Here is a 20,513-nt window from a genome sequence, read left to right as displayed (position 1 = left end):
GGGTTACAAAAATCCAAATACCTAGAGCTGTCTGCTTCTAACAAGTGCAAGAAAAAAGAAAGCCTTTTTCTAGAACGACCTATGGCAAGGATGTGGAATCTGTTGTTGGACTCCATCTCCCATCCATCCCAGCCAGGATTGTCAATGTATGATGGTAGTTGTGATCCAACAACTAGGGAGCCAGTGTGGTGGTGTGGTTAAGAGCGGTAGTCTCGTAATCTGGTGAACCAGGTTCGCATCTCCACTCCTCCACATGCAGTTGCTGGGTGGCTTTGGACTAGTCACACTTCTTTGAAGTCTCTCAGCCTCACTCACCTCACAGAGTGTTTGTTGTGGGGAAGGAAGGGAAAGGAGAATGTTAGCCGCTTTCAGACTCCTTAAAGGTAAAGGTAAAGGTAAAGGTAAAGGTACCCCTGCCCGTTCGGGCCAGTCTTGCCAGACTCTAGAGTTGTGCGCTCATCTCACTCTATAGGCCGGGACCCAGCGCTGTCCGGAGACACTTCCGGGTCACGTGGCCAGCGTGACAAGCTGCATCTGGCGAGCCAGCGCAGCACACGGAACGCCGTTTACCTTCCCGCTGGTAAGCGGTCCCTATTTATCTACTTGCACCCGGAGGTGCTTTCGAACTGCTAGGTTGGCAAGCGCTGGGACCAAATGACGGGAGCGTACCCCGCCGCAGGGATTTGAACCGCCGACCATGCGATCGGCAAGTCCTAGGCGCTGAGGTTTTACCCACAGCGCCATCTGCGTCCCTTTTGAGACTCCTTAGGGTAGTGATAAAGCGGGATATCAAATCCAAACTCCTCCTCCTCCTCCTCCTCCTCCTCCTCTTCTTCTTCTTCCTACAACACCTGCAGGGTCACCAGGTCACCAGCCCTCATGTATTAGAAAATGCCCATGGAAATGCTGGTTTTCCTTTGTTAAAGGTTCCTGTTTCCACTAGCCATATATTATGGAACCTGCTGTCTTGGTTCTCACCATTAGCCTGGTTGTCCTGCAGTAGAGTGTTTTCTTAGGTGCTGCTGCCTGAGCTGGCAAGCCCTTAGCTAGGTGATGGCTGTGCTCTGGTCTGGTTGTCTCTCCAGCCACCTCTATAATTGGCACTAGAGCTCCATGTTGGAGCACACTGTGCCTCAGCCTTTGCCTTTACAGTGATACCTTGCTTCTCAAACTTAATCCGTTCCGGAAGTCCATTCCAAAACCAAAGCATTCCAAAACCAAGGTACACTTTCCCATAGAAAGTAATGCAAAATGGATTAATCCGTTCCAGACTTTTGAAAACAACCCCTAAAACAGCAATTTAACATGAATTTTACTATCTCACAAGACCACTGATCCATAAAATGAAAGCAATGAACAATGTACTGCAGTCACACAACAAATCAGTCAGTAGCTGAACTGGGTTCCACACAGTCACAAAAAGAAAAGAAAAAAGAGCCACAAAAACGCAAAATAAATAGCAAAAACAGCATAACACTCAAAACAGAAGTGTGGCACTCAAAGCAGAGCATGTTTGGCTTCTGAAAAAAGTTTGCGAACTAGAACATTTACTTCGGGTTTGCAGTATTTGGGTTCCAAGTTGTTTGAATACCAAGGTGTTTGAGAACCAAGGTACAGAACACGCATCTTGCCTGAGGTAAGCAGCAGTTGCTTGGTGTGTATGGTGTGTCACCTTAGTACACAGGCCTGCTCAATGACCACACAGAGAAGCATGCAATAGAAAAATGGGATAAAAATATGAGAAAATAACATCAAAAGCAAACACCCTTGTTAGAAAGACGTCATGCGCTATCTCCCTGCCTGGGCTGCTGCCAAAAAGATAAGACTGTCATCCAGCCAGAATTTTAACACCTGCTTCTGGAGGGTAAGAACCCAGAGACTGTCCAACTTGCCAAGTATAACAGCAACTGTACACACACAGAAATCCCATTGCCTCAGATATGAGTCTTGGGCCCCATCTGATCTGTGCTGTAGATTTAAAGCTGTATCATATCACTTTAAACAGTCTTGGCTGCCCCCAATGAATCCTGGAAAGTGTAGTTTGTTAAGGGTGTTGAGAGTTGTCAGGTGACCCTTATTCCCCTCAGAGAGCAAAGAACATCAGAGTTCAACAATGCATTGCAGCCAGCAGTACATATTACAGGGCTTGTACGCAAGCACTATGTTCTTAATGAGTGATATCCCACCCATGAGTAGGAAGATAGGGAATGGAGACAAGAAGGAGCAAGGATCTCCTAAGCTGACTCTAAGCAACACATGCCCAGGACAAACAGCTCAGGCACCTGCCAATATCCATGCTTCCTTCTGAGGCCTGGAGCATTGGGATATACCAGGCAGATAGTTATATGGGTTGGAGGGCAAGCTCACTGACTCCTTCACAGCTATGATAATGATGCATAATTTTTGATGGCAGGGAAGGTTGTTGAATGTTGTTAAAATAAAAAAAACCTAAGCAATCATTTCAGTGCTATGCATTAATCAGATCTGCTTTATTATTGGCCAAAGGCTTCTTTGAGCTTAGGTTGCTATGTTGCAGTGCAGGGCTGGAGAAACTTTGAACCACCAGATGTTGGATGTCGATGCCCCTTGTCGCAACTGGTGTGGCCGATAGTTAGGGGTAGTAGGAGTCCAGCAACATCTAGAGGGCCGCAGGTTCTCAATGCCTCCTGTGGAGAAAATGGGCTTGTTTTTCCCTTAAAGAGACTATGCATCCTCACACAAAAATGAGCTTTTGTTGTTTTGCTCTTATTCCATTTCTAGAAGTCTGAACACTGAGAATATGCCTGTTAATAAAATATTATAGGAGCGGAGAAGTTAAACATTTAAAAGCCTCGGCTTATATAACATTGTTTAATAGCAGGCAGCGTCATAATACATGGCTCGCATTTACTGGAACTGGCATCATGGACTTATCACAAAGCAAACATACCTAAATGGGCATTAACCCTTCTGTCAGCTGCCGGAGAGCAATGCTTATGCGGAATAGTTAGCTAAACCTCATGCACATTTTTATCAGAGAGACAATTTTGTTTGCTAGACCCAGCCAGATGGAGGGGGAAACTTCTTGAACTTTGCTGTGGTCCCTGTCCAATAAGGGTGATCCACACAGAAAAAATGGTTTCCATGCACAGATTTGCTCCTCAAGGGTTGGTGTAGACAGGCATGGGGATCATGCTGCTCCCCAGATTGCCAGACTACAACTCCCATCATCCCTGCTCATTGGCTATGTTGGCCGTGGCTGATAGGAATTGGAGTTCAACAATGCCACAGGTTCCCCCTTCTTGCTATAGAATGAGGGTTGCTCTGTGTTCAGCACTTCTGGGTGTTCATGCAGGGAGAGCCCTGATCCAAGGACATGCAGATAAAACAGTAAGCCAAGCATCTCCCACTGTGCCTATATGTGCACATGCAGCCTTCGTAATATACGTGGGGCTGCCTTTGAAGGTGACCCGGAAACTACAACTAATCCAGAATGCGGCAGCTAGACTGGTGACTGGGGGCAGCCGCCGAAACCATATAACACTGGTCCTGAAAGACCTACATTGGCTCCCAGTACGTTTCCGAGCACAATTCAAGGTGTTGGTGCTGACCTTGAAAGCCCTAAACGGCCCCGGTCCAGTATACCTGAAGGAGCATCTCCACCCCCATTGTTCTGGCCAGACGCTGAGGTCCAGCGCCAAGGGCCTTCTGGCAGTTACCTCACTGCAAGAAGCAAAGCTACAGGGAACCAGGCAGAGTGCCTTTTCGGTAGTGGCGTCCACCCTGTGTAATGCCCTCCCATCAGATGTCAAGGAAATAAACAACTACCTGACATTTAGAAGGCATCTGAAGGCAGCCTTGTTCAGGGATGTTTTTAATGTGTGACATTTTGATGTATTTTTAATTTTTCCTGGAAGCCGCCCAGAGTGACTGGGGAGACCCAGCCAGATGGGTGGGGTACAAGTAATAAATTATTATTATTATTATCACCGTACAGACAATCACAATGAAAACAGCATGGCACCATCCCCCTCATGAAAAGCACTGTAATTTACTATTTTATTATTCTGCAACTTGCCCTGAAATCTTTAGTGCAGGGTGGGCAATAGATGCAATAAACAAATAAGTAAAAGCACCCAGGTTACAATAATAATAATAATAATAATAATAATAATAATAATAATAGAACATTTTTAAAAAGGAATCTCAAAAGTATATCCCCAAATGGTTATGGCACTGTAAAACCATTAGAGATTTGATGGCCAAAACTCTATACCGTATTCCCCTTGCCATCACGCCATAGAACTATATAAAGGCACAGCCACTTTTGTTTTCAATCCCTTTCCTATTGATCCCTACCATGGAATTTACATTTTTCACTTGGTGAACAAAACAAAGCTAAAAACTGGGACATTTTTAAAACTAGCAGTTAAAAGGACATGGGGTTGACTTCAAAGGAACAATACTCTAATGCATAAATGAAAGGTAATTTGTTTTTAAATAACCACACCTCACAGCCCAGCCTATGAGTTCTGTCATTCCTTCACCTTTTAATTGGCCTTCAGAGAACATACAGTAGCTACCCAGAATATATGTTTATGCTTTTGGTGTACAAATTTCAGTGGGGTATGTGTGTATTAGCTTGCCAAAAGGACTATCTGAATGGGTAATGAAAAGGTATGATTGATTTATATAGATAAGAAAATTAGCAAGCTGTGAGCACAAATTTAAGCATGCAGCTTTTTAACCCCAACAGTTAATCCTCTGACAGGGCAGTTTCCTCTGTTGTGTAAATTTGCCATTCATTTCTCCAGTGATGCCATGTGGAACCTTGCCAAGATCATGATAGTTCTCAATGGGAGTCTGAAATAATCGTGGGAGTTTTTCACAACTGCTGGACAACTATGTCAAACATTGACAGAGTCTGCTACATTTATGGCAACTCCATGATGCATGGAGGGTCAATATAACGTCACAACAGGGTTTTGGTGTGTTTTTTAAGCGAGAAGATTCTCCTTCTAAACAAAAGCTGTTTCCCTCATTTTTGTTTTCCTTTTTTTAAGCATAGTTCTTCATTTTTAAACCATCCGTATGTTCTTTTTTTCTATACATCACTCTTGATATTCTGCCAACTAAAAAGTGATGTAGGAAACTAGGAGTAGGAACTTCATTCTAACCAGCTGAACAATAAAGCAAACTAGCTTGCATCTATCAGGCAATCGTTTTTATCTGATCAAACAATTCTCTTTTAAATTCTAAAGCAAGTTGAATAATTCACCTTTTGCTGGTTTGCTAATTTGTTTCAGCATTAATATTTACACCTCGTGTGAATTGATTTGAGAGGCCTATGATTTGGTCCAAGATAAAAACAATACCATGTGTGCATGGATTTGGGAAGCTTTGACGGTGATGGAGATGAAGCAGAAATAAATAAATAAATAAATAAATAAATAAATAAATAAATAAATAAATAAATAAAGGTACCACCATATAGGAGGTCAACTGATCCTTTCTTGGGAGGGAAATCCAGAGTTGGGATGTTTAACTTTTAAGTTACAGGTTGGTTTGGGCTAAATTCTGTTAGTGTGCTGTGCACCTCACACTACAGTATAGATCAGCCTTTCTCAACCAGATGTTGTTGAACTACAACTCCCATCACCCCTAGCTAGCAAGGCCAGAGCTCAGAGATGATGGGAGTTGTAGTCCAACAACATCTGCGGACCCACAGGTTGAGAACTGCTGGTATAGATGGTTTGTATATCTGTATGAGTTGATAGAATCTTTTACATGACATGTGTCTGAAAGCATATCAAAAACATAGAGGCACCTGCCACAAGACTCACAATCAACAAATGCTCCTTGTCAGGTGTAGCTCGAAGATAGATCAGATTATTGCATACAGAATATCTCAGGTTCGTCTCCATCATCTGTAGCTATTAGGACCCCTGTCTGAAATCCCGGAGAGATACTGCCTGTCAACATAGACAGGTGGACCAATGGACCGACTTGTATAACACAACTTCCTCTGTGATATATGAAAGCAAGCCCCATGGAGTTCAATGGAACTTGGTAAGTGTGTATAGGATTATAGCTCTATAGATGAAGCTGACCAGAAGGAAGGCATGGGGCCTGTCTCTTACTAAAACATAAAGTAGATTGGTAGAATAAAACAGGCGTGTTTTGTTAAATTTATTAAGAGCCACCTGAAGATTGAGGGGCCCCTGCCCCCTTAAAACAAATATTGAAGGGGCCGAGGTGCCTTCATTCCCATAGAGTTGGCACACGTGTCAGGGACAGTGGGAGTTGTGCTTCAGTAATGCCTTATTCTCCTGCACTGTTCTTGAATTTGGTTCCCCCCCCAGTAGAATTACCAGGTTATGCTACTACAGGAGAAGTAGAACCCATAACTGGTGGACTGTAGACTATAAGGCTTATTCTCCCTCAATTCCCTAGACAACAGCCATATCCCTTGTTTCAGTAGTTCCACTGGCTACCAGTCTGTTTCCAGGGACAGTTCAAAGTTCAATTCCTCCTCCTGAGCACCCATTGCTCCTACCTCTCTCAGAAAGGCTTTTTACTTAGGCTGCCTGCAAACCTATGTATTGAGTTAGGCTCCTGTCCTTCCTTGAGAGTAAGTCCCACTGAAGTAAATGGAGCTTACTTCTCAGTAGACGTGCATAGATAGGATTGCATTGTTAGCCCCACTGAAATTGCTGGAACTTCGGCAGTTTTGCTCCATGCAGAAATGCAACCTTAACTGTAGCTCTTTCAAGGGGAAATACTGCATTCACCAAGTCTAATTTAAGACCTCACTAGACTTAATTACACTATCAAAAGGGAGAGAATTCTATTAAAAACCTGCCAGTGGAAGTGAATAACGTCCTCATCGCTGCCTCCCCTCAACTCACACAATGAATTTAGCAGAAGCTGGAGATTTACCTGTTAAATAAATCATTTAATTGTCGTTATTTTACTTTCCATTACATTTAAACCAACACCCTGCTATGCAATTAAATGTCACAAAGTCAGACTATGTATTACACAAAATCTTTACCTTTTAATTTTCAGCTGCAATTCTTTTTCAGAAGAAATGAGAAAGGAAAACTGCTTTGCAAAATTAAAGCTCATGAGGCTTCCAGCATTGGAGTCATTAAGTGAACTGAGGGATGTTCAGGTGGCAAATTACCAGACTACTCATTCAGAGCTGTCAGTGTTCTGTCAGCCACATAGACAAGGAAGAGGCCACCCTAGAATTCTTGCCAAAGGTATAGACAAATACATTGCTGACAGCTGTTCTGTGTTAGCATTTGTCCAGGTTTGTCTAGGACTCAGGGTGTAGACATTTGAGTGGGTTGTTGATTGAGGATGTGAGATGCAATTATGGGAGTGCTTGCACAGCATAAATAGTGCAATTTGATGTGTTTGAGTGATGTGAGTGTGCCGATCCTGCGCAGGTGTGCTTGGGAATGCATTTCTAGTTGTAGTTAGGTGCTTGTGTGTAAACCAGGGGTCAGCAAACGTTTTCAGCAGGGGCCCAGTCCACTGTCCCTCAGACCTTGTGGGGGGCCGGACTATATTTTTTTTGGGGGGGGGGCGGAAATGATCAAATTCCTATGCCCCACAAATAACCCAGAGATGCAATTTAAATAAAAGCACACATTCTACACATGTAAAAACACCATGCAGGCCCCACAAATAACCCAGAGATGCATTTTAAATAAAAGGACACATGTTACTCATGTAAAAACATGCTGATTCCCGGACCGTCCGTGGGCCGGATATTGAAGGTGATTGGGCTGGATCTGGCCCCCGGCCCTTAGTTTGCCTACCCATGGTGTAAACCTACAGGCAAGACAAAATCAGTTAAAAATTAGAAACACCCCCCCCCCCTTTTTTAAAAAAAAAAGCCAAGGATTGTTAATGGCCAAAGGCCTGATTGTAGAGGAAAGTTTTCACTTGGCACTTAAAGATATGTGATGAAGACACCAGGTTGGCCTCCCTGGGAAGAGCATTGCCACCGTAGAGAAAGTGCATTCTCGTGTTGCCACCCCCTGAGTCTTCCATGTAGGGAGCACACAAAGAAGGGTCTCAGATTATGATTGCAGTGTCTGGATCGGTTCATATGGTTCATATGGGGAGAGGCTGTCATTGAGGTGCTGAGCTGCATAAAGCTTTATAGGTCACAAACAAGACTTTGAATTGTAGCCAGTGCAGTCAAGCCAAGGTTGATGTGATATGCTTGGACTTCTGATGCTCTGGTGAGCAATGTGGCCACTGACATCTGCAGCAGCTGAGGTTTCTGAACCATCTTCAAAGGCATCATGTGAATTTCTCCTAATATACACATTTTTGCAAAGCTGTTTCCCCAAATGTAATGCATTTATTAGGTTATTGCCATTGATATATGTATTTATAGGTGCGCTTTACCCTAATATAAACATCTCTGTTTACTCATTTGGCTGGAGCTGCTTTGCACAATTCAGAGAGCTGCAAATTTCAAGAGGTTTCAGTTCATGTATTGTTTCAGAAAGTATGAATTAGATCAGTTCATCTTCAAATGTGAACTAAATTAATTTTCTCTCCCGTTCCTAATGGGGATCAAGCTCAGAGTGTTCATTCTTCCCCTGTTTATGCGTCGCTGCTCTGACCCTCTTAGTAACATTCAATACTATTCACCATGGCATTCTTCTAGAGTTGTTGTTTGGGTTGGGAGTTGGAAGCACAAAACAATGATGGCTCCAGTTCTTCCTGGAGGACCAGGTCCAGATAGTATTCCTGAAGAACAACTTTTCCACCTCTTGGCCTACAGGGCACAACTTGGTTCCATCTTATCTCACACGCAACACTAAATTAGCAATAAACAATACAAATATGTCTAATTATGAGTCATTTGGAAAACATTTATCACAATGTTAAAAATATCAGCAAAAAACAGAAGCATGGGTGAAGGAATAAGAAAACTAAATAACTTAAGAGACATTTATTTCCATAATTGTAAAACCAACCAGTGCTTTTTTCTGGGGAGCCGCATACCCCTAAACATTTTGTGAATCTGAGTTTGGCCTCATTGAGGGGCAGTATTCCAGTACCAGTAAGAAAATGAGAGTACCCCTAAACTTTTTTTTTTTTTTTAGAAAAAAGCACTGAAACCAACTATTTTCTGTGTATATCATCATCTTTTCGTTATGCAATATATAAAGTGAAATTATTCATGATCTTACAGTTTATTTCCAACCACTAGCAGAAATCTCATTCTATAGCCATACTATATAAGGGGAAATCTAAAACAGTGTGTGTGTGTGTGTGTGTGTGTGTGAGAGAGAGAGAGAGAGAGAGAGAGAGAGAGAGAGAACCCAATTATATACCTTTTCTACCCATTAATCTACATAGTCTGAAACTCCAGGTGAAAATTCCAAGGAAAAACAGATAAAATAAAGGTAGCTTACCTATATGAGCCATCTCATTCAGTCAACAATGAATGGTTTCTGAAGATTTATTTTATTAATTTGTGTGTGTGTGTTATAAAATCAGTCAAAATCCAGTGGAATATGCTTTCCCATACTCAGTTCCAGTCTAGCAAGGTGTCCATATACATTCCAAGGTTACAGCTTTCTAGCCTGCTCTTCTTAAGCAGCATAAACAGTCTGCTTCATGTCCTCAATATTAATTCCAGACATGCATGTCCTATAGTAGCTGCTTTTCCAGGCATGGGTGTACAAGAACACTCTCACCAGCTGTTTCAGAGATGATTCAGAAACCTACGCTTAGTCCAAACCAAAGCGGCTGTTTTCCTTAAGTGACATAATTCAAAGTTTCAAACTATTTCATCAGATGTTTCCTTAACTTTTTAAAAATAAATTAGATGGATGACAGATAGAGATAGATAATAAACGCACACGCACACGCACACGCACATACACACAGTATCAGTCCTGAAATAAAGTTTCAATAAGAACATCTTTCATACACTTTTATACACTCATATGGAAGCCTCCTTGAAATGATTTCTTTTTCCTGGAGTATATCAAGAAGGGTCTCCAGGGGTGCAGATTATGTTTGTTATGTACTGAGTTGAATAGGATCCAAAATGCAGCAGTCTGATTGGTCCTAGAACAATAGGATTCAGAATGCAGCAGTCTGATTAGAACAATAGGACCCAGAATGCAGCAGTCTGATTGGTCCACAGGAGCCACCCAATACAGCTCCAGGTGGAAGTGAATCCAAAACCTGATTGGCCTGCAGGAGAATCCCGGAATTAGCCAATCACGTGGGGCCCATTGTGTAAATAATGTATATAAAGCAGACATTCTGGGGGAACTTCCATTCCTCCTCACCATTATGAGCTGAATAAAGAGCATGAAATCCACTCTCGACTCTGAGTATATTTCAGTGTCTTTTAATGATGAATTTTTATCATCACCAAGATTTTCTGAGCACTTCAAAGTCAGTCATGCGCAGTGGACCTTGTGGGTTTGTGTGTGTGTGTGTGTGTTCATATACAAGAAGTTTCAGTTTTAGAAACCAATTATCAGGGTGTTTAGACACGAGCACCTCTCAAAGAATCTCCAGAGTGTTCTTGAATTAAATATCCAAAAGCTGTGCCATGTCCTACAGAAATGTCTCCTGATACAAATGAATAAAAATCTGGTGCCATCTGAGACGCATTAACTAAACCAAACACCTCAAATGCTGTCCATTTGGTATAAGCCAAATGGGACATGGTTGAAACCCATGCCATTTGCAGAGATCCTAACATGTTAAATATAAAAACTGGTGAGCGTTTTTAGGTGTCTTATTATGGATTTGTTTTGAGCTGAGTTTGGGAGGCTCAAGCTACATTTGTGTGTTGTTCTGTCTTGTCTAGCAGGTGAGTGTTCACCACAAATTCAATTTATTAAAAACATGTCTGTGGGTTGTGTATTCCAACCAAGCTTTACAAATAAGCTTTTGTTTTACTTGGGGGTCATTGCAAGTCTTACATAGAAGTCAGACATGGAACACATGAATGACGGTGGAAAAACAGTAAGTGGGCCTCACTGTAGAGCTCACTTAAGCTTTTCATGCTTGCTATTCATTAAGTCTTCATAGCACAGAGACTATCTAGCACTCTGGTTTCCACTGGGAAATTCATAAATGTGCTGAAAAAACAATATAGCCCATGTATTCAAACTTTATTTGAAAGATGGGCAGTTGAAGGAGAAACCATGATTTATGTCATCAGGGTCTGAATCTCAGTCTGAAGCCAGCATATTCCGACACTGACTTTCATGTTTCAAATAGATAAAATAGCTAGAATTTCGTGCCTTGGCTAGTTCCTGAGAAATATTGGGAAGCATTAAGAATGCACACAAACATGGAGCATCCTTTGTAAAGAGAGACCAGAACCATGTGCATGGAACAACAGCTTCACAAATTTAGTTCCATTTCTTGACCAAGAAAATCTAAATTCTGCTATCAGGAGAAAATTATGCTAATAAATTATTATTATTATTATTATTATTATTATTATTATTAATAATAATAATAATACCCTGCCCATCTGGCTGGGTTCCCAACACATATGGCTCCCAACCGAATATTAAAACACAATACAGCATTAAACATTATAAACTTCCATAAAATGTTTTGCACAAATTTATCTTGCTTCTTAGACCCATGCAGAGCACTAAAGCCCTCTTGACCAGGAGAAATCTTAGGGCCAAATTACATATTACATTAAATGACTCAATCTTATCTCTGCCATGTCATCACAAGGTGGTGTTAGAGACATCTCTTTCTCCCCACCTCTCCCCACATTAGATCCTCACCCTCACAGCTGTAATACAGAGGATAATTATATTGATATTTACAACTACATCTCTTTTCTCTTCCCTTCTATCCCAGTTTTCTTTTGTGTTGGGTCTTATACATTGTAAGCCTATGTGCAGGATGTGTCTAGGTTTTCTTTTCTTTTCTTGACCATATAGAAGTTGGTGGATAATTGACACCAGAATCATGTCATTCAGACAGGAGGAGTTTCTCCTTGTCTTCCAACACTACTGTACCAGTGACATCACATGTACATACCATCTTGTTACAGAGTGACAGAAGCTGCTATTGGTGCCAATAACGGCCTCTCTCATGGGGGAAACAAGCTCCATGGGTATATATATTTTTTGCCAGGAACATGAGGAGACATTCAATGTAGCACAAAACTGGGTCAGCATAAGTATTTCTGCTTTGCAAATGGAACAATCTGCCCTCTCCTCTTCCCGTGTGCTGTTCTGAGGGTTCTCCTGATCTTGGCAGATCCAGTTTGTGGGCCACAGGGGGAAAGGGGGACTAGCAAAAGTCCGCTGGCTTCCACTGGTGGAGCTCTCGAGTTGTCTCCCGCCCATGTTGTGAACAGAAAGGGATAGCCTCTGTTGTGCTGTATTGCTAGTCCCGATTCACACACGCGAAGAGAGAAATATGTTTATTAGAAAGGTGTACTATAAGTGATCTTGTAGTCAACTTGTCATGGAAGGAACGTAGCTTAGCAGCGTTGCAAAAGCTCCCAAATTCAATGCCGGGTATTTCCAGGTGGGGCTTGCAAAGACTCCTGGAAAGCTGTGCCAATCAGAGTGGATAAGTCTAGATCTGGGATCAGAATAAGGCAGATTCCCATGCAATTTGGTCCTCATTCAATACACCCTCTGCTATTTAGGTTTCAACAGACACTGTCTAATACATGGGTAGGCAAACTTAGGCCTGGGGACCGGATCCGGCCCAAATGCCTTCTCAATCCGGCCCGCAGAAAGTCCGGGAATTAGCAGGTTTTTACATGAGTAGAATGTGCCCTTTTATTTAAAATGCATCTCTGGGTTATTTGTGGGGCATAAGAATTCGTTCACCCCCCCCCCAAAAAAAAATATAGTCAGGCCCCTCGCAAGGTCTGAGGGACAGTGGACCGGCCCCCTGCTGAAAAGGTTTGCTGACTCCTGGTCTAATACTTTCAAGCTCATCTTCTCTTGCATGAATGTACAGTGGAACCTCAGGTTACATACGCTTCAGGTTACAGACTCTGCTAACCCAGAAATAGTACCTCGGGTTAAGAACTTTGCTTCAGGATAAGAACAGAAATCGTGCGGCGGCGGTGGCGTGGAAGCAGCGGGAGGCCCCATTAGCTAAAGTGGTGCTTCAGGTTAAGAACAGTTTCAGGTTAAGAACAGAGCTCCGGAACAAATTAAGTATGTAACCCAAGGTACCACTGTGAGTGTTTATAAAGATCTGTTTCTGAGGCTCTGCTCCATTGTCTGAGGGTTCTCCAGGATCTTGTTTTCTTCACCATGGTGCCAAAGTTCTGGGACGGTATGTTCTGCTCCCTAGATAGTAGGATTCCAGCAGCAATTTAAATGTATTTTATTTAAGAGATCTACTCAAATAGGATTGCTTTCTGTTGTTGGCTTGTCTGTTTTATGGCTTTATACGACTTACATCCCCTTCTCCCCAATATATTTGCTAAGTTCCCTGAAGTGCCTTGCACAAAATGAGAGAATGTAAATATTTTAAATAGCTGAGCAAATAAAATCTTTCCAGGCATTTTTGTAAAAAGGAGTGGGCACAGTACAGCCAAATAACTTTTAAGTATCATTGGTTCCAGTGGGAGACATGTAATTACATGACATTGTTGTTGTTTAGTCGTGTCCGACTCTTCGTGACCCCATGGACCAGAGCACGCCAGGCACTTCTGTCTTCCACTGCCTCCTGCAGTTTAGTCAAACTCATGCTGGTAGCTTCGAGAACACTGTCCAACCATCTCGTCCTCTGTCGTCCCCTTCTCCTTGTGCCCTCCATCTTTCCCAACATCAGGGTCTTTTCCAGGGAGTCTTCTCTTCTCATGAGGTGGCCACAGTATTGGAGTCTCAGCTTCAGGATCTGTCCTTCCAGTGAGCATTCAGGGCTGATTTCCTTAAGAATGGATGCGTTTGATCTTCTTGCAGTCCATGGGACTCTCAAGAGTCTGCTCCAGCACCATAATTCAAAAGCATCAATTCTTTGGCGATCAGCCTTCTTTATGGTTCAGCTCTCAGTTCCATACATTAATGGGACTTAACTCTTGGATCAAAATCATCCTTCATTTGGTTTACATGGCTTTACACAAACTGCTAAGTACAGTGAAAGTGCATTCCATCAGGATGAATAGGATTTAGAATGCAATACATTTGGGGTGGGGTGACTATTTATTACTTGTTCACCAAGTAGGAAACAAGTCTCTATAGCGACAGTGAAACAAAGACTGTCACAAACTAAAGTCGCCACCAGAGGGAGCCCAAACTGTCTCTTCAATACCTGGAGAAATCACAATGTTCTAAAGACTGCAGTTTGTAAATCATATACCAGATAATTTTCCATTCCATTCCAAATCAGATTGCTTCTGATTTATATATTATCTGGTGTTCAAGAACTTAGTGAGGGGTGCAACATGTACAAACACACACACACACACACACACACACACAGAGAGAGAGAGAGAGAGAGAGAGAGAGAGAGAGAGAGAGAGAAGTATAGCCCCTGAAAAAAGCGATCTTTTTTTAGATGTAGGTTTATAGGCATCATTCTGCATCAAAGGTCTCTGACTTACAATAAGAAAATGAGCACCCAAATTCCACATTTAAGCATGAACCTATAAAACCAGTCAAATAACAGGACATTAAGAGCTTCCTTAACTGAAACTGAAATCAGTAACAGTAGTAAGACCAAAGAGACTAACCCAACGATGCCTTGATAAATATCAAAGTTTGCACTTGGCATTACTCTGTTGTTGGCATCTGTCTGCCTTGAAAGACAATGGAGTGTGCCTCTGGGAATGAAGTCAAACTGCTGGAGAATCACAGCACCTGCTGTGGCTGAAAAGACCAGTAACTTGCAACTGCTGTCTTCTGCACTGTTTTTGCTGTGTTAGCAGCACCAAAGTGGCTTCTCCAGGGCACAAGCCTAGGGAGTGTGTATGGAGTTTCTGGGCTGCCCAGACAACAAGACCCCCGCTCTCATGGATGTGGTCCAAAGGAAAGCAGAGCAATACATTTGGCACCATCTTGGCTGCAGGAGTTGCCAGAAAGAGGTGTACAAGGTGCCATCCAACTATCTTAGGGACTCCACTCTGGATTTTGTGTACGGTTTACTCCTTAGCCTTTCCTTCTGAAGATGCCCTACAAGGCAGATTAAGAAATATAAAGTCAAGTTTCCTCAGCTCATCAATGAGGGTGTTATCAATCCCTACTTCAGGCAATTGCAACAAAATTGGTGATAACACCCAGACCATCATCATTCCCCATGCTGCTGATGTAGTGTCCATAATGTTCAGATTCTGAATGTAAGCAGATTGTAAAAATTAAACTATTGGGCACCAGCTTGAACACTCTAGCCAGATGAATAGTATAGTCTGTGTATCACATACTTCTGAGAGGCTTTAAAGAATGAACTCATAGGTATTCAATTCAACCTCAATCCTGTATAGTTGTACATGTTCATATTGCACATTGAAATATTATCCCACTAATGCAGCACTAACAGATATCCATTCACATTCTGTGACACAAGAACCTGCCTTATTGGAAGTCAAACTAGGCCAGTCCATCAAAACCAGCAATGTTTACTTTGACTGGTACCACTTCTCCTGCTCTGAGACAGAAGTCTTTCAAACCACCACAGTCTTTTTTTAGTTTGAGATGATAGGGACTGAACCTGGGACCTTCTGAATGCAAAGCATGTACTTTGCCAGCAAGCTTTTGTCCCTCCCATTCATCTCTTGTCCTTCCCTCTATATAACTTGCACAAAATTATTGCACAGCTGATGGAAACAAATCAGACAGAATCAGACAGAATTGGAATAATTGTCCATTTTCTGAATATGAAATAGAATATGGTGGATTACATAGTAGTTGGAGCAGTTTCTTAGATAAATGGTATGCAAGGCTTTTAAATCAAATCTACCGTATTTTTTGCTCTATAAGACTCACTTTTTCCCCTCCTAAAAAGTAAGGGGAAATGTGTGTGCGTCTTATGGAGCGAATGCAAGCTGCACAGCTATCCCAGAAGTCACAACAGCAAGAGGGATTGCTGCTTTCACTGTGCAGCGATCCCTCTTGCTATTCTGGCTTCTGAGATTCAGAATATTTTTTTCTTGTTTTCCTCCTCCAAAAACTAGGTGCACCTTGTGGTCTGGTGCGTCTTATAGAGCGAAAAATACGGTATTCACATAAGCTTCAATAGAAAACACAATGGATAACACTTTCATTGATATAAACAGGGAATCTGGCAGACGAGGTGAGCTTTGTGAGTGTATTAGGCTATCACAACATAAATTGTCAGCAAGTGCAAAATAAACTGTAAGGATTTTCTCACAAAGATCACGGCAGACACACTGGAATTTATTATTATTATTATTATCAGTTTTCTTCATGTGTTTGCAATTCTGCATAGGAGAAAAATGTTCAAATCCTTACTAAAATTGCTTGCTTGGCATGATATGTCTCATGACATCTGAAATCTATAATGGGCCAAGGATAGCTCAGTTACTACAGCATGAGACACTTAATCTCAGGGTTGGACAAAAGATTCCTGCATTGCTGGGGTTGGACTAGATGTCTCTTGTGGTCCTTTGAAATTCTACGATTCTATGAAATACCATTAGCTCTAAGAAAAAGTCCCAAGGAGATTACACACACACACTTTTGCACACACATTTTTTAAAGCAACAACAGCACTTTAGGCAGGTTTGCTCTGGATTCTGGTAGGAGATTTAATATACTAACACACAAAAAAGAGACATTAAGGTCTTAAAGCAAAATGTTCTTGTATTCAGGGGCTCTGATATGCATCAAAGGGTGTCTTGTGATTTGTGATTTATTTGTGATTTATCTATATACACACACACTTGCATATCTTGCTACATAATAATAATGTAAGACTGTCGCCAAGCTGCAGTTCATTTGCAGTTTGAGCAAAGGGGGCAGTGTGGGGAGTAGGGGTTGGTGAGGTCTAGTGGTTGGGGGTTTGAGGAGACAGGTTGCAACTGTTGGCAAGTGAAGCAAACAGGGGCCCAGCCCCTAATACATATCATACACACACACACACACACACACACACACACACACACACTATTTATTTATTAAGATCTTCCCATACTGCACTTCACAAAAATGATAACAGGGTAGTTAACTTATAAAAGCATGAATAAGCAGGCCTGGTTTTGGAAAATAATATTATGCTGGAGTGAGATGCATTTCAGTGCCGAGGTCTTCTCATGTATGCAGAATATATATATTCCTGAAATAACTTGTTCCCTGTGATAATCTGAAATTGAAGTCTTTAGGTGCACACAACGAAATTTAATCAACCATTTGAAAAGCAGACATGGAGGTTTGTCTTACTTACTGAGGTTGCGGGCAATTGTTTTCTGTGCATCGGTTCCTTCAAGGATGTGAAGAGTAACAAAATAGCTTGCTTGCGTAGCAGAAGTGAGTCATATGTGTATTGACAGCACTTTTATCTTAACAAAATGGTCTCATGCTGCATGAAAATCCTATGTAATGGTATCCCTCAAGCTAAAGTTATATATCAGTGACTTCATTTATTCTAGGTGAGTTGCTTAACAAAAAGCAGAAGAAAGCTGCTATAAGCATTGACACAAGTTAGACAAGCCACCCACTGTCAGGAGAGGAGTGGTAATGTTTTGAAATTTTGACCACCAAACACAAAATGTATGCTAAGCAACATATACCCTAAATTCAAATGGTTCAGTAGACTCTTATTTTTGGCAGCTGTGCCTAAGGAGTTTTTTTTAAAAAATAGGGCTACACTTTGCAAATAAGTTGCCCAATACATTCACATACTAAATGCTTACTTGGTTCAATATCGCTTTCGTGTACTTTCTGAAAGGGCCGACCCCACCATTAGGCAGAGTAGTGCAGTCACCTGAAGTGTCAGATGCTAGCGGGTGGGTAACAGCTGTGAGGAACTGAAGGACAGAACTGTATGTGCTGGGCGAGGTGGGGCTGCCTTGTCCATTTAAGCTTGCCTGCCGCCCTCAGGTGTGATAAACAGCCAAGAATTCTCTTTGGTTGCCTGATCCAGCGGGCTGTTCTTAGACTTTTATGCCAGTCTTGAAGTAAGATCCCACAGCCACTCTTGCCAGCTTCTCTACCCTTCTGGGTGAATGGGAATTATCCTTTGCCACAGGCAGCAAAATGTTTTGGACCAGCTCTACTTTCTGCTACCACTTTTGAAAATTCAAAATTTTGGTTCCTTCCACTTATTTTAAAGTCTCCTTCAGTTGCCCCCACTAACTGAGCAATAAAATGACAGTACTAGCCATAGTAATTTCAATATTTGCATTCACTGAGTTCATACCTCTAAATCTGAAATAAGGACAACTGTGGTAAGATGCTTCACATTTTGTCACATGGATATCAGAGAAAATGACTGAAAATGTTTAGGCAGTAGTCCTATAATATTTACTAGGGAGGACTAATCCTGGTTGTAGGCGCCAAGTGAAAACATTTCTCTACATTCTGTGTTTTGTGGGAAGGTGGTTATTGGCTTGCTTTTGTTCTGGTTTTTTATGTATCTAGTGTTCTCATTTTGTATTTTTATGTTGTGAAATACCCTGTGATCTTTGGTTGAAGGGCGCTATACAAATTAAACAAACAAAGAAAGAAAGAAACAATTTGGGGCCTTCCATAAAAAAAAAATACTTCTGGATCTGTAAAATGAGTAGCTTTTGGGAGCTACGTGCCACGTTTTAAGAAGCATGAGGAAAGAATTGCTTGCAAAATGCAGCTTTTTTGAGTTCCTCCCCAATGAGACCTCCACATCTCATCACAAGTTCTTGTTGGAATTCCCCTAAGTTTCAACAACAGTTTCTTTGTGTTGAATGTTGACACTGACTCTAATATCCAATGTGGGGATTTCTACATTTCTGGTGTGCTTATCTACAATATATATATATATAGGAAAGTGGTTTTTCTGTCTGTCCTCCTGTCTGTTCTCTATGCAATTGGATGCCTCATGAGATATTACTCCCCAATTTGGCGTAAGAGTTCCTGAGGTGGAGGAGCTGGTTTTCATTTATGTTTGGATGTCAGATGCCATTTTGAATCAAAACTGTGGACCAAAATGTGACTTTGCCCAGTTTGCTGTGACAGTTCTAAACTGTTTTGATTTGGATGCCTTTGAAGTTATGGTTGCCCAATTTGGCACAATGTTTCCTAAGAGCAAGGACTGGGTTTTGTTCTATATTTGGATACTCCTGGGTGTCCATCGTCTCAATTGATTATGGTCTGTATCCAGGTCTGGTGTTCTCTAGGTCAGGTCAGGGCCCTGTGGTGGAGGTCGTAAAACTAACAAGTTACACTATATCCATTTATAAATCTCAACGTGTTTTAGTTTCTTAGAATTCCAGGTCAATGTCATGTACTTTCAGCCTGTCTACTATATATTTTGTAATTGTGTGCCCATCTGTTTTCTATGCATACAATACTTCTTAAGATATTGTAACCAAATTTTGCATGATAGTTCCTGATATCAAGGAGCATGTCTATGTTTGGATACAATGGGATGCTATTTTGAGTCAAGATGTCAGAGGACACCTTTAAAAACTGAAGGTTGTTTTTAGTTTCTCAGAATTCCTGAGCAACACCAGGTACTAGGCTGCTAGTGAAACTATTATAATAGCATGGTTCCTCGCTATATTTCTCTTTAAATTATGATAATAATTTTTAAATGTGCACCTATGCATATGAATTTGCATACTAACATTTTCTGAAGATCTGCATCTTTATTTGGTCCTCTTTTTTGGCATTGCAGAAATGGCCACCCCTGGATTATTTCAGAAACAAAGAAGATGGAAAGAGAACCATTTCTAACTTATTAGTTATTGCAAAACTGCTCATGGCACAATATTGAAGAACTATAATGCACCATCAATTGATATACAGCCAAATAAAGTCCTGAATATTATAGAAACGTCAACGTTGACTTATTAAATTCAGAGAAGGAAGAATAACTTAACTCAAGAAATGAGAAAAGCTATATCTTCTGCTTTGGGGGAAACATGCAAAAATAAAGATAATTGAAGAAATATTGCAAGTTTAATGGTGTTTGCTGTCAGTTTATGTCATGGATGCTCAGACTGTGACCACAGTTTAAATTTAATTTTGCAACAGTAATGAATAAAAATTAAATGTAAAAGTCATTTACTAAATAAAATTAACACTGATAAAACATAGCAGTATGAATTGTATTGTATTAAGATGATAACTGCACCGTTTCAAAAGAAAATGTTAGAAGGGGTGGCAATGGATGTTCTAATCCACTCTAAATCTTTATTTCAGTCATAGACCAGCATAAGATAAAAGCACCTCCATATTTACATAAATGGATGTTGTTGTGGTTGCTAATATTTGTTCATTGCTTTCTACAAAGCTTCTCAAAGCAGCTTACAAAATATCAAAATACAGTCATACCTTGGATCTCAAATGCCTTGGATCTCAAACCCAGAAGTGAGTGTTCCG

At 41.3% G+C, this 20,513-nt stretch overlaps 2 long non-coding RNA genes across 2 annotated transcripts in view; one reads left to right on the top strand and one right to left on the bottom strand.

The window, feature by feature from the left end:
* Window positions 1-20,223, top strand: part of LOC309349067 — a 36,324-nt gene extending 16,101 nt beyond the window's left edge. The window contains exon 2 of the long non-coding RNA XR_014159659.1: window positions 19,807-20,223. This is a non-coding gene — a long non-coding RNA (uncharacterized lncRNA). The remainder of the gene's footprint in view (window positions 1-19,806) is intronic.
* On the bottom strand, window positions 17,789-19,800 carry LOC309349133. The gene is made up of 2 exons (XR_014159746.1): window positions 18,200-19,800; window positions 17,789-18,141 (listed from the first exon to the last, which is right to left on the bottom strand). It is a non-coding gene; the product is annotated as an uncharacterized lncRNA (long non-coding RNA).
* Window positions 20,224-20,513: the final 290 nt, after the last annotated feature.

This window comes from Podarcis erhardii, assembly GCF_964252035.2.
Source record: "Podarcis erhardii genome assembly, chromosome: 8".
Lineage (NCBI taxonomy): Eukaryota > Metazoa > Chordata > Lepidosauria > Squamata > Lacertidae > Podarcis > Podarcis erhardii.
This window is presented reverse-complemented; position numbering and strand designations above follow the sequence as displayed.